The sequence below is a fragment of the Armigeres subalbatus genome, chromosome 2 (assembly GCF_024139115.2).
Source record: "Armigeres subalbatus isolate Guangzhou_Male chromosome 2, GZ_Asu_2, whole genome shotgun sequence".
NCBI lineage: Eukaryota > Metazoa > Arthropoda > Insecta > Diptera > Culicidae > Armigeres > Armigeres subalbatus.
In genome coordinates this window covers 268,084,206-268,099,527 of record NC_085140.1, presented here as the reverse complement: position 1 = coordinate 268,099,527, position 15,322 = coordinate 268,084,206, and the positions used below count along the sequence as shown (strand labels likewise).

The 15,322-nt window shown below is 44.4% G+C and overlaps 1 long non-coding RNA gene across 1 annotated transcript; it reads left to right on the top strand.

The window, feature by feature from the left end:
- The first annotated feature begins 3,825 nt into the window (after nucleotides 1-3,825).
- On the top strand, nucleotides 3,826-4,491 carry LOC134216324 (uncharacterized). Its single transcript, XR_009980616.1, has 3 exons — nucleotides 3,826-3,979; nucleotides 4,081-4,142; nucleotides 4,223-4,491. It is a non-coding gene; the product is annotated as an uncharacterized LOC134216324 (long non-coding RNA).
- The last annotated feature ends 10,831 nt before the right edge of the window (nucleotides 4,492-15,322 follow it).

Below are 15,322 nucleotides of genomic sequence, written 5' to 3'. Positions count from 1 at the left end.
GTGGGGAGAAAAACAAACAATAGAGGCATGTGCTGACTGTCGTATGCTTGGCCGTGGCTGCTGTTGCGACTGTCGTGGTTTTGTTTTTCTTTGACTACATGACACGAAGGATGGTATAAAGAAATGTTAACCGTTCCCGTCCTTGGTCTGCAGCAATCACACGACACTGTCGCCATGATCCCGCGACCCATGTCAAGTATTTTTTTATAGTTTGAAGAAAGTTCATCTGTGATCAACTCTCTTGTTACTCGTCTCAATAATACGCATTTGAAATCACAACAGCACATAACCAAACTCAGAACCTAGCGAGAAAATTTCACTGGTCATGAATTTGCTACAGTCACAGTACCAGCTCTCTTGTATCTAATGAAGTAAAACCATAAGCCCCGCCCCTTTGATAAACAATATGAGTGCACACTTCGACCACAGAGAAACAGGCGTCTCACTTAGAACAAAATGCAATCAAAATCATCGTCATAGAAACATTATCGCCCAATATGGCCCAATGCTAAATGCACTGTGAGTGTACAATCGGCAACCAGATGGCGGTAGTGTGTAAACGTCAAACACAAGCAACATTGGTGGCCGATCAACCACCCACAAAAAAATGAATCCACCGTAACGAGAACATGAGCTTAATGTAATGTGAAACCCTGGAGCTATTCCAACTCATAAAACAAGTGGGGACATCGAAGGTCTTCATATTGATCGATTTGAATATTAAGATCTAAGCTCAAGGAGAGTTTGGAGTGTCATAGATGTCGAATGAATTCGGTGGTGGATCTGTAATAGTGTAATGAGGAACCGTGGAGCTGTTCCAACTCATAAAAATAGTGTGGACATCGTAGATCTTTTTGTTGACCTCTGATTAAGCTCTGATTTCAAGAACTGTTTGAAGTATCGTAGATATTGGAAAAGATCTGTTATACCGCTGGACAGGCGCAGGATATTATCATAAAGCATTTCAATTTCAATTATTTAACCAGAATGTAGTAAAAAATGGTGTTGATTTCTTAGAACATCAAAATTAGAACTCAAGGATAGTTTGGATGCTCTAGATCATCGTAGCCTGACCTGGGCAATATTTTTCTTGGATGGAACAGTTAATTTTGAACATTTTTGCTGAAAAAAGCAAGGCTCTATCTCTTAAAACTGATTTTTGACAGCTGATTTTCTACTTGGGTCATATATGACCAATCCGTATTGAATCGGTTAAAGTCGCATTTCATGATCATGACACAGGAGTGAGATCAATATATCAAAAGAAAGCTATTTTTATCTGTAATGTATTGACATCATTGTGCAATCGAGAATCAGTTTCAAATAGTTAAAATAGTAAAATTCATACAATTCAGGTAAAAACGGATCATCACGATTTGAATTAAAATGTATCGTCGTTTGAACTTGTAATGCAGTCATTATCTACTGCTCTGCTGTCCGCCAGGAGCGCTGCATGCGCTTAACTGGAGCATTTTGTTTACATTCCAAATAATAAAAAATCCATTTTTTAATACAGTGATCGTTCGCTAATTGGGGCACAACCTCAGCCCAACTAGCGAATGCCGTTCGCTAATTGGGGCGTTTTAACAAGCGTCAATGTTGTTTACTTTTTGCATTGAACAAAGGAAAATTTTACGCGCCAGAAAATATCGATCCCGCCAAACACGGAAACAAAACGTCAACGTGTGGTTGACATCACATTCTGACGTTTATCTGCTTTTTAATTGGGTTTCGCCCCAATTAGCGAACCCCCAACTAAAAAGCGCCCCAACTAGAAAAACCCCAATTAGCGAACGTTCACTGTATTGATAATTTAGATGTTTCGTAGTTCAAACCATGGTAAGAATCAAAGTAATCATATATATTACAGTGACTATAATAACAGTGTCGTCAAGTGTCAGAATTGGAACAGAATCGTCTGTCAGTTCCATACAAAAGCGCGTTCCAAATGAGCAGGAGACCTGTCAAACGTGGCACATGACGTTACTCTTCTTATAGGACTCTAATATATATAATAGCCCTGTTTGTCTGTCCGGTGACTAGCCAACCAGACGCAGCACGCGGGGAAATTCTCACAAAAAATAAAATATTTAACACTTCAATTCCTTTTTACTATCAGATGCAGAAAATAAAACCAGTGACAACCTTAGACAACCAGACACAGCATTTGATAAAAAAAATCACAGACAACAGACGTTGAAAATTTTGATTTTTTTAAATGCAGAAAAGTACAGGGGTTAGACAAAAAGGTTGAGATAGGCAAAAAATTGTCGAAGTTCAAATCAGCAAAACTTTGCGTAGAATGATCCGATTTTGATCAAACTGGGACCATCGGACGCGGAAACTCTTCTAGTATACTGGCCTTATGCAAAACCTCTGATTGGCCCTTGGCCACCGGTGGTGTTCCGGGTTTTGCTAGGGTATGTTAAAATGCATTTTTTCTGCTGCTTGTCATTTTATATGACGTTTGCTGCCATCATGTTTTATGTTTTCCCCAGAAACTAGAACTAATATGCTGAATAATGCTGGCTGTAGATTGAAAATCCATTAGGTATACGCAGAGATATGGCCATTTTCGTGAAAACGATACGAGATTGGCCATACACCCTGAACAAATGTCACTTTCGCAGAACTTCCGGAACTTGTTACAAAAGTCTCACAGCCCTCACAATATATCTCTAATAAAGATCCTATATCCATCGTCTTGGGAAAACATGAATTTTAACGACCATATATGCATGGTTCCAGATGGTACCAAAACCGGCCCCTCCTGGAAAGCCCATGGAACCTGCTATAAGGGTGGCAGTAGACACTATCATTCTGGAAATGTTCCTGTAATCATCGTCTCGCAAATCCATGAAGTCAGATACTCATATTTGCATTATTCCGATCTGTTATCATTTCATCATGTTCCCGGTACCGTTTTTACGGAAATGGCCGTATCTCTGTGTAGTTTAGATGGATTCTCGATCTACAGCCACCATTGGCCGGCCTATTAGTTCTAGTTTCCGGAGAAAGCATAAAACGTGATGAAAGTTAACGTCACTTAAAATGACAAGCAGTGGAAAAAATGCATCTTGAACATACCCTCGGAAAACCCGGAACATTTCCGGTGGCCAAGGACCAATCTCAGGTTTTGCAGGGCGACAGTATACTAGAAGAGTGCGCGCTTCTGATGGTCCTGGTTTTATCAAAATCGGATTATTATACGCAAAGTTATGCTGATTTGAATTTCGACTTATTTTTACCTATCTCAACCTTTTTGTCTAACCCCTGTATATATCACTCAAAAAATTGAAACAAAAAAAACACTTGCCACGGGCGCTATCGCGTCCACAAATAAACTAGTGTAAGATAATGAGCTAAGCTTCCAGGTTTTTTTTTACACGGTTTGGTTTTGGTCGTTTAAGACCTTCAGCGTCAATGAAACAATGAGTTAACCCCACGAAAAAATTCACAAAAAATCAAAGAAAATTCAGGGGGTATTTAAAAAGCTGTAAAAGTTCAGGTTAACCGAGAAATTAATGAATTCCAACCGTGTAAAAAAAAACCTGGGTGTAATCTAAAGTTCGCAGTTGTAACATGTCTCTACACAGAAAAAACAAAAATTGTTCAATTAAAAATTTTGAACTTCTATTTAGAAAGGTGTTTCGATTTTATTGAAATGAAAATAAATTTGTCCTCTGTGAAAGTTTTTCGTTTGATTTAAAAGTACTCTTCACCTTAACTGATAGCACATTCAAAAGTTCATTCTTTCAAACAGAAAACTTGTTAGTTGTCAAATAAACAGGATTCAGAACCCGCTCGTTCCCGGAGCAGCTGCTGTCAAAAAAGTCCCATCTGATGTCGGCGGAAAAGAAAACATTATCTTTCACCTGAAGAAGAAGCATGAAATAAAAGAACGGCTGCTGTGTTGCCCTTTGACTGATAGAGGCCAATTGCGATTGAATCGTTATCATCGAAAACAAGAATTCTTAAGGTAGGTGAAAAACAAACTTAAGTTTCGGGGCCAAATGCCTACAGTATAAAAGGACGAGCTGACAAGCAGTAAATATTATATGCATTTTTTTTGCTTTTTAGAACAGAAAGATCAATGGCTAGCAGAACGTCAGAATGCATACAAATGTAACGAAAATCACAAGGTAGGTCACAAATACTCTTATTTACTATATAAACACAGACGAATACTAAATTATTATTATTATTGCATTGTTTTCGTCAGGCAAAATCGATGGAAGTTTTAGAGAATGCCTATTTCGACAGAAACCTGCTTCAGCGAGAACTTCCAGAAGGTCCATTATCGCCAGTCAGTGGAGCATAGTACCTATCGCCGACATTTCATATTGATTTTAAATAAAAAAAATGTCTCGGAGAAAGGTAGGAAATGAGTAAATAAATGAAATGAAAATTTAAAAAACAAAATTAAAATGAATTCTATTCTATTTTTAATGAAGAAAACATCTTTTTATTTTTCCAGTGTATCAATTTTGATTTGACAGTTCTACAATTTTGTTTCAAAAGTTCAAACTTTTAATTTCAGAACGGTTTACAACTTTTCATTCATGGTTGCCACAAAAGTTAAAGTACTTTTATTTTGAACTTTTGCTAATCTCTACGAAAAAGAACCAATGCAACTTTTTATTTTTACCAACGGTTTTTTTTAATTTCAATAGTGATTTTTCTTTCTGTGTATAATGAAAAAACTAGCGATGGGTAATGTTTTTAACATAACCGCGAGTAGACGTAGGACTTACATAAACGCAACGTATTTACATTCGACTTCTAACTTTTGGATCTATGGAGTTTGATTATAGGTATACCCGATTTTGTTTTTACACGGATTTTTTTACACGGCCGTGCAAAAAAAATCCCATACAAAATTTTTGCAAAGTTGCTCCATTTTGCATGATTCGTAGAGAAATCATAAAACTTTTTTTACACGGATTGTCAGATTTTGAACTGAAAACTTTTTTTACACGGAACGCATTCCCCGTGTAAAAAAATAATCGGGTGTATTGCCGATTTCACCAATTTGAAAAGTTATGTGTAGATTGTGATTTGCCCGCTTCTTTTTCTCACACTCACTCTCATTTCGGGTTGATCGATTTTTGTTACTGAAATTTACCCAATTATAACCCATTACTCGTTAGTCACATGCAAGCGTGTACACTAAATCGATTCCCGCCATGATTTGACGTCTATTTGTTTTCAGACTGAGCACACACACAAATATTATACACGGAAAATCAAACTTTTTTGAGTGTATTGAGTGTGAGAAAAAGATGACTGTGAGAAAAAAAAATCTCGCAAAACTCTTATAAAGTGCAAAAAGCGCAATATTGATATTGGAAACGACAACTTCCATGCTGTGTAGAATTTTTAGCAATACCTATGTTTATTTAAAGCTTCTGGAAATAAAACTAATAAACAAATACATAATTAGAATTGCTTTGTTTCTAACTATTAAGCCCTTATTTACTTAAGATTTCTTAATGATGATAGTATTTGAAGTTTTAAAATTCTATTAATAAAATTTTCAGACTTGGGCAAAATGTGCTATTTTAGATGAACCCGTTTACCAAACAAAGAAATACAGCACAAATTCCGTTGCTTCTTTTTGATAACATGCGTGCTTACTGCTGAAAAAAATCACAACAATAAGAAACAAGTCAAGGAGCAGTAACCCTACTAAAATAGAGGAGGTACTGTTAATACGTCAACGAAAAATTATATTATGTTTTGATTCCAAACTAGAAGTCTACGTCAAGTTTAATAATATAATTTCTCAGAAAATGAAAAACAAAGCAAACAAAAAAAAAACAATATTCTTCTGGAAATTATTTTTTGCGGACTTTTTCAAAACATTTACATGTAATACAGCGAAATTTTCTAACCGAAAATGGATATTAACACTATTGCTGATTGTGCATATTTAATTGCTAATGCCTTCTGTGAATAAATGGAAGTAATTATTTTAATCCAATTTTTATTCTCATCATTGTTGTTGATTTTTTTTTTGCTAGGAAATCAGAACTGTTATAGTATATTATTTTATTTATTTATTCAGGCTAAGGCCGAAGTGGCCTGTGCGGTATATAAGAGTCTCCTCCATTCGGCTCGGTCCATGGCTACACGTCGCCAACCACGCAGTCTACGGAGGGTCCGCAAGTTATCTTCCACCTGATCGATCCACCTTGCCCGCTGCGCACCTCGCCTTCTTGTGCCCGTCGGATCGTTGTCGAGAACCATTTTCACCGGGTTACTGTCCGACATTCTGGCTACGTGCCCGGCCCATCGCAGTCGTCCGATTTTCGCGGTGTGAACGATGGATGCCCAAGTAACATTTAAAGTTTTATTCCGCTCTAGAAATGGTTTTCAAGATCGCATTACAAGAACTGACAATAAAACCCATTACTACAGGATTACCTTCTGATGACCACTTTAAGAGTAAGATATGTCCAAGTGGCCCTCTCTAGATTACCACTATAAACCCCTTATAAGAGTATATAAAAATCCGTTTCAAGCCGCCCGCAAAAAAAGGGAATTTGGCTGCGGCAGCTGTCAAAAATTTGCATTGAAAAAAGAGAAACAAAATCTTGCAAACAAATAATAACAAACTAAAGTGTTGATGAAAATCATGATGAGGATGACTACAAAATAATACTTTTTTTAAGTTTTTTCTCCAATGTACTTTCATGGAAATGAGGTGCGCGCTCGATTTCATGGTGAAAGCTAGTGCAAAAATGAGATTAAGCACTACGCGCCCGCAAAATAATATAGTTTTGGGCAATGAATTTAAAATTATTATAATATCAATAACGTAAATCTTCACTAAACTAATTGATATTACACCCACATATGTTTGTTTTTTATACCCTTTACCAAAAACGTGTCTTTTGCGGCGAAAACACCGTCTAATCATAAATTCCAGTGATGAATTTCACTGACTTGAAAATGGTTCTCCATTTCCAATATGGCCATCATAGGTTTCGATCAGAAAAATGTTGCTCTTATTAAACACCGTTATAAACCCTTTGCAATGTAAATATTCTTATTGGGGTTATTCATTTGACCACATTACGATCCAAAATTATGGCTTTGATCAAGCTTTGAAAATTGGACTTATTATGCTCTTCGTTACAACCGTAGAGCTGCTAACAAGACCAGTCGGCATTTGACGTTTGAAGCTTTTCGAACAGATTTATTAGAGGTTTATTGATAGCAATAAGATCGCCAATAAATCTGAGCAACTAGCCATGGTGACTGCTGTCATAAATCCGCTATAAGAATTAAATAAATCTAACAAGCATGTAAATTGTTACTTGGGTGGTTCTCCCAACAGCTGATGCAATTCGTGGTTCATTCGCCTCCTCCACGTACCGTCCGCCATCTGCACCCCACCATAGATGGTACGCAGCACTTTCCTTTCGAAAACTCCAAGTGCGCGTTGGTCCTCCACGAGCATCGTCCAGGTCTCGTGTCCGTAGAGGACTACCGGTCTAATGAGCGTTTTGTAGATTGTCAGTTTGGTACGGCGGCGAACTCTATTCGATCGGAGCGTCATGCGGAGTCCAAAGTACGTACGATTTCCAGCCACTATGCGTCTCCGAATTTCTCTGCTGGTGTCATTTTCGGCAGTCACCAGTGAGCCCAAGTACACAAATTCTTCTACCACCTCGATTTCGTCACCACCGATGCAAACTCGCGGTGGGTGGCTCACATTGTCTTCTCTTGAACCTCTTCCTATCATGTACTTCGTCTTCGACGTGTTGATGACTAGTCCGATCCGCTTAGCTTCCCTCTTCAGTCTGATGTAGGCTTCCTCCATCTTCTCAAAGTTACGTGCCATAATATCTATGTCGTCGGCGAAACCAAATAGCTGGACGGACTTATTGAAAATTGTACCACTCGTGTTAATCCCTGCTCTTCGTATTACCCCTTCCAAAGTGATGTTGAATAGCAAACACGAAAGACCATCACCTTGCCGTAACCCTCTGCGGGTTTCGAAGGGACTCGAGAATGCCCCTGAAACTCGAACTACGCACATCACCCGATCATTCGTCGCCTTGATCAACCGTATCAGTTTATCCGGAAAACCGTGTTCGTGCATTAGCTGCCATAGCTGGTCCCGATCGATTGTATTATATGCGGCTTTGAAGTCGATGAATAGATGATGTGTGGGCACGTTGTATTCGCGGCATTTCTGCAGTACTTGGCGAATGGCGAACACCTGGTCCGTGGTGGAGCGTTCGCCCATAAAACCCGCCTGGTACTGCCCCACGAACTCCCTTGCAGTTGGTGCTAGTCGACGGCATAAAATTTGGGAGAGTACCTTGTAAGCGGCGTTCAGCAATGTGATTGCGCGGTAGTTGCTACAATCCAGCTTATCGTCCTTTTTGTAGATGGGACACACGACACCTTCCATCCACTCCTGCGGCAAAACTTCCTCCTCCCAAATCTTGGTAATGACCCAGTGCAGCGCTCTAGCCAGTGCCTCACCACCGTGTTTAAATAGCTCTCCTGGTAGTTGGTCAACCCCAGGGGCTTTGTTGTTCTTCAACCGGCCAATCTCCTCCTGGATTTCCTGGAGATCCGGAGCCGGGAAGATTATGTCCTGCGCGCGTTCTCCCAGGTCCATCACCATACCGCCATCTTCGTCTGCCACATCGCCATTCAGGTGTTCTTCGTAGTGCTGCCGCCACCTTTGGATCACCTCACGCTCGTTCGTAAGTAGGTTCCCGTTTATGTCCTTACACATATCAGGCTGTGGCACGTGGCCCTTACGTGAACGGTTTAACTTCTCATAGAACTTTCGTGTGTTATTAGCGCGGTACTATTGCTCCGTTTCTTCACGGTCTCGATCTTCCTGCTGGCGCTTTTTCCTCCGGAAAATCGAGTTTTGTCTGTTCCGCGCCTGTTTATATCGTGCCTCGTTCGCCCTCGTGCGGTGTTGCAGCAATCTCGCCCATGCTGCATTCTTCTCTTCCACTAACTGCTCACATTCGCCGTCATACCAGTCGTTTCTCTGATCCGGGGGCACCGTGCCAAGTGCAGCGGTTGCGGTGCTACCAATGGCGGATCGAATATCTCTCCAACCATCTTCAAGAGACGCTGCGCCTAGCTGCTCTTCCGTTGGGAGTGCCACTTCCAGCTGCTGCGCGTATTCTTGGGCTAGTCTACCGTCTCGTGGCAGCCGGATATTAAGGCGGCGAGTCCGACTGCTAAGCGTGTTGTACACCGTCGAGAGTTTTGAGCGCAGGCATACTGCAACGAGGTAGTGGTCGGATTCAATATTCGCACTGCGGTAAGCGCGGACGTTCGTGATGTCGGAGAAGAATTTACCGTCGATTAGAACGTGGTCGATTTGGTTTTCCGTTTCTTGGTTAGGTGATTTCCATGTGGCCTTGTTGATATTTTTGCGGGGAAAGAAGGTGCTTCGGACTACCATTCCGCGGGAAGCTGCAAAGTTTATGCATCGTTGGCCGTTGTCATTCGATACGGTGTGCAGACTATCCGGTCCGATGACCGGTCTATACATTCCTCCCTTCATACCTGTGCATTGATGTCACCGATGACGATTTTAACGTCCCGCAGTGGGCATCCATCGTATGTCTGCTCCAGCTGTGCGTAGAACGCTTCTTTCTCGTCGTCGGGTCTCCCTTCGTGTGGGCAGTGCACGTTGATGATGCTATAGTTGAAGAAACGGCCTTTAATCCTCAGCTTGCACATCCTTGCGTTGATTGGCTGCCACCCAATCACGCGTTGGCGCATCTTACCCAGCACTATGAAGCCGGTTCCCAGCTCGTTGGTGGTGCCACAGCTTTGGTAGAAGGTAGCCGCTCGATGCCCGCTTTTCCACACTTTCTGTCCTGTCCAGCTAATCTCCTGCAGCGCCACGACGTCGAAGTTGCGGGGATGTAATTCATCGTAGATCATCCTGTCGCAACCTGCGAAACCTAGCGACTTGCAATTCCATGTTCCAAGCTTCCAATCGTGGTCCTGTATTCGTCGCCTAGGTCTTTGTCGATTATATCGAGTCGCATTATCTCTTATATTGTTCGTAATGATTGGTTTTCTAGGCGGCTTATTGGGCCTGCGCAAACCTCCTGTCTCGTCGGAGGGCCGTCGTGTCAGGGCTGTTTAGCGTCCCACCTAACACCAGGACTTGGGCTTGTGCGCTTTGAGCGGCACACGGTCGCTTTGGTGGGGCCTACTTGCGGATACATGCAGCTTTTTATAGAGGTTTAACAGGGCCCACTGTCAAACCCCACCACATCCTAGGCAAGCCCCACAACTCGCAGATGGCCTGGGGAGGGATTGGACATAGTCCCTGCTGCCCGCTGTTATAGTATAGCCCACTGTTATAGTATAACCATGTTTTAATGTACGTGTCATTTAGTACCAAGCACAACTTAACATATGGCCCGTCATATGCCATGACTCGTACCCATCCCGGGATCATGTGGATTATGAAACCAATCACTTTTCGTGGATGAGCAGACCAAATCCATCTAATTTTATTATTCTTCATCCACCACCGTTGCCCTCGCTGCCTCAGCCATCATTGGCCACTAGCCATTAACTCCGAGCGATGCGATAGGCAATTGCATAGATCGCAACCAACACCACTGCATCCGATCATCACCAAGCATAGAATGAGAATGATAACCTAACTACTATGTACACTAATATTTACAATAAGAAATTTGATAACCTAGATTGGAACTAGCGCCCTAATTGAAGCCTGATCCGAATGCAAGCAACGGACCCTAAACTTTTCTTTACACTCACCAAAGCGTTCATGTAAGGTTTTTATTCCGGCCAGACGGTGGACCTCGGATGTTCTTGTCCTGGGAGGGGTGTTGAGGATCATCCTCAGGAATTTGTTTTGGACCCGTTGAAGTTTGAGGTGGTGGGTTTTAGCGCAGCTCTCCCAGACCGGCATGCCATATTCGATCACAGGGAGGATGATTTGCTTGTAGACAGCAAGCTTATTTTTCAGGGACAATGACGACCGGCGGTTGATCAAAGGGTACAATAGTTTCAACAAGACGTTACACTTTGTCACCGTTTTGTCAACCTGTTGCCTGAAAATAAGCTTGCTGTCGAGGGTCAAGCCAAGGTAGCCGGCCTCATTGGCCCATTCCACGGTCGTGCCATTGAGGATGATTTTACAGTCCCCAGGCGGAACAAGTTTAGGGATTTGGAGTGGGGAAAATGATGACCTGGGTCTTCGCCGCGTTGATACAGATCTTCCAGCTGGTGAGGTACTCTGTCAGGGCATCCAGGCCTCGTTGGAGTTTTGCCACTAGCGCTCTGATCACTCTACCGTTGTAGACGATGGATGTGTCATCTGCGAACAGAGACAGAATGCCGCCTTCTGGAGGTTCTGGCATGTCGGAGGTGAACAGATTGAAAAGCAGGGGCCCGAGGATACTGCCCTGGGGAACGCCTGCGACGATGTTGTGCGCATTGGAACTCGCTCCGCTGATTGAGACCCGGAATGTCCTTGCCGACAGGTAATTGTTGATGATTTTCACCAGGTAGCTGGGAAGATTGTAGCGTTGTAGTTTGTACACCAGGCCATCATGCCATACATTGTCAAATGCCTTCTCGACATCGAGTAAGGCCATGGCGGATGTTTTCGAGACAAACTTGTTCCGTTTGAGGACGTTGGTAACTCGGGTCAGTTGGTGTACAGTTGACCGACCGCGTCGGAAACCAAACTGTTCCTCGAGCAAGATGTTGAGATTTTCGGCAGACTCAAGTAACCGATGATGAATAGCTTTTTCGAATAGCTTGGATAACCCTGAGAGAAGGCTGATGGGTCGATAACTTTTGGGGAGGAAGGATCCTTCCCAGGCTTCCGGATGGGATGACTTTCGCTGACTTCCAGGACGATGGGAAGTAGCTAAGCCGGAGACACTGATTAAAGATCAGCGAGAGGTGCTCAAAGAACGGAGCACTCATGTGTTTGAGCTCGAGATTCAGGATGCTGTCGAAGCCTGGGGCCTTCATGTTATTCGATGATTTGATATAGGATGTCAATTCGCCAGCTGAAATCTCCAACTCCTCCGAGAAGTCGTTGGGAATCAAATGGATGTTGTTAGTATGCTCGTTGACGTCTGCTTCGTGTGGACTGACGATGTTCTGCCAAGTGTGAGCTGACGAAGCGACGACCTATTTCAGTGAACTTCTCTACAGGAGTTATCAAGCGATCCTTAGAGCCATTATTGTCTAGTGGGATCAAAGGTGGAATGGGCCGAGGCTTGGATTTTAGAATTTTGGTCATTTTCCAGAACGGCTTAGCATAATCTGGGAGAGTGCGGATCTTATTCGAGAAGTCGTTATTTTTGAGGTCCACCATTCTGGCCTTGATAATTTTTGTGATTCGATTGCAGCGTGCCTTAAGCTCAGGCAGTCCAGTACGCTGAAACTGCCTGCGAGTGACATTCCGCAATCGAATCAAATCTTTGGTGAGTGTATCGATGTTTAAGGAGTTGCTTACCTGCCGAGCCGTCGGTACGTGTTGCTCTCGGGCCGCCGTGATCGCCTCCTCGATAGCGCACAGCTGGCGGTCGATACTTTCCGGCGTCTCCGGACGCACCTCGTAGTCGACGGTGTTATCGACGCACTGCTGGAAACGCTGCCAGTTCACTCGGTGGTAGTTCCGCCGTAACTGCTGGTGCCGATTGACCGAGGAGCCCAGTTCCGCCACCACCGGATAGTGATCCGAACTGAGCTCCTGGTATACAACCGGCTGCGAGACGTGGTCACTCAGGTTTGTTATGTAGAGGTCGAGCGTTGCGTGGGCACCGGACCGACTCAGCCGAGTGGGGAAATCCGGGCTCAGGATCGTGTAGTGGCCTTCCTCCATGTCGTTGCTCCAGATGGTGCCGTTTCGATTGCCGCGACTGTTGCCCCAGGCTTGATGTTTGGCATTCAAGTCGCCGGCAATGATATACTGGCCTTGCCTCCGCGTCAGCTTGACGATGTCCCTCCGAAGGGCAGCCGATGATCCATCGCCGGCTTTGGCCTGCGTTGGACAGTACGCCGCGATGAGCGCGATTGTGCCGACCGAAGTGGTGATTTCGACACCGATGGCCTCAATGACACTGAGCTGGAAACTTGGAAGCAGACGACAGTTGATGTTGTAGCGAAGAGCGATGGCCACACCACCTCCCCTGGTCGGCCGGTCGAGTCGCACGATGCGGAAGTCGGGGATGTTGATGTTCACCTCCGGTTTTAGGTGCGTTTCGGTGATGAACGCCACGTCTATTTCCTTCTCCTCAAGGAAATCCTTCAGCTCGATTGTTTTGCTCTTTAGCGAGCAAGCGTTCCAGTTGACCAGGCCCACCCTAGCAGCCATTTTCAATGATGAACATGCCAAGTGTGAAGACCTGGTCGAATCGGGTTTTGCAGCCGCGCAGTCGAGTGGCGAGCTGCGCGAAGATCGGCATCAGTTGCTCCGGAGTGTACAGCGGGGCAGATTCTTCCGGTGGGACGGCTTCGTTTTCCGACTGCCGACGGAACCCAGGAGGAGGAAGCGGGGGCCATTCGCTGGTGGATGGTGCCGACGATGCTGGAGCTTGGACCGATGCAGCTGCCGCTGCCAGTCGCTTGTGCGGCTGTAGCAATGGGAGTATTGGAATCACACGACGGGGAGCCGGGATAGCTGGAAAGTTCACCTCGTTGATTACAGGAACACGGTTCTTCTTCGGAATGGTCCTGGTGGAAGCCTTCTTCCGGATTTCCAGGAACTCGGCTCGCTTTGGGCAGCCCTTTGTGGTAGCCCGATGTTTGTCGCCACAGTTGGCGCATTTGGGATCGGCCACCTCCATTTTGTCGCACTCGTCAGTCGGATGGGGTTCGCCACACTTGTTGCAGCGCGGCTTCATGCGGCAGTTCCTGGTGCCGTGCCCGAAATTGAAGCAGTTGGTGCATTGCGTGACATCGCGGTGCACTGGCCGATATCGCTCCCAGTCAACGACGGTGTAATTTATAACGCCAACCAGCTTCAGGTCCTTCCAGGTAGTGGAACCGTGCTCCAGATGGATCAGGTAAAGCTGGTCGCGATATTTCCTCGCCTTGTCGTGACGAGCGATCTTGTGGACGGCTACTGGCTTCAGTCCGCAACTTTCAAGCTCTGCTTGGAGCTCTTCCTCCTTCATGTCGTGAAGTCCTCGCAGCAAGGCCTTGAGCGGCTTCGTGCCGGGGTGGTCATGAGTGTAGTACTCATACTTGTGGACCTCGAGGAACTCCACGACGGATTGATGATGGTCCCTGTTGGCCGGCATCACTTTCACGCCCTCGCTGCAGAGCCGAAAAGTACATTTCAACCCCTTAGCGATCAGCTGGCGAATTCAGCTGGTCGTAAATCCGGCGGATCGCCCTTCACAAACACGGGCGGGCACTTCTCCTTCCGCTCCGGTTGCACCTGCGGCAGCTGCGATTGCTGCTTCTTCCTCTTTTTCGGCGGATTGCCGGCGTCATCAAGCGGCAACGGCGAGAACACGTTGCTCTGCAAAAGCTGCTTGGAGGGGTTACCCGCGCCTCCAAGAGCAGTGCGCTTAGGCACTTTTCCAGCGACCGAATCGGCCACCGAGTCTCCCATGACGGGTCCGGGAGAAAATAACGCCAACGCGACAAGCGAAAACGTAAACAGCGAAAGAACGAGAAAAACACTTCGAAAAAATGCGCGAGCAAAAAACACGTCCGTACGTGTTGCTGTCTCGAACTGGAATGTTCGAAAAAAAGGAGATGGCTCGCACACGGCAGGCACTGCTTCTTTTATACACGAAGAAAATCTTCCGCTAGACCCGAAGGCCCGTGAGATACCGCATTCTGATGTCCGTGTTAGGAATACACGGGATTGATTACATATGAAATTTTTGGTAGCTTTGACAAGAATTGACATTTTCAATAGTCTATCGTTAAGAACCTTAAGTTTCAATGAAATATGCAAATTGCTGGAGAGTGTCCGAGTCGATTGATATATAAATATTGAAAATCCATCGAAAGATAAAGGCGCTAGTATCGTTTGAAATCTTCCCTTCCAGCGTAACGCTCTCGATTTCCAAAAATCTAAATGACACCCAGTATAGTAAAGAAAGACGTAAGTCCTACGTCAATTTTCAATTTTTTTGATGGGCCGCCTTTTTATTCGGCTTTATTTGATGCCCTGATGCTCTGGCCAACTTTTCAGCCAAATCGGCCAACGTTTGGGCGGTGCTAAATTCGTTGGAAGTTTATATGCAAAAATGTATGCAGAAACATCCAAAAACAGTGATTTGCAGTTGGACGGCACAATTTACAATCAAGA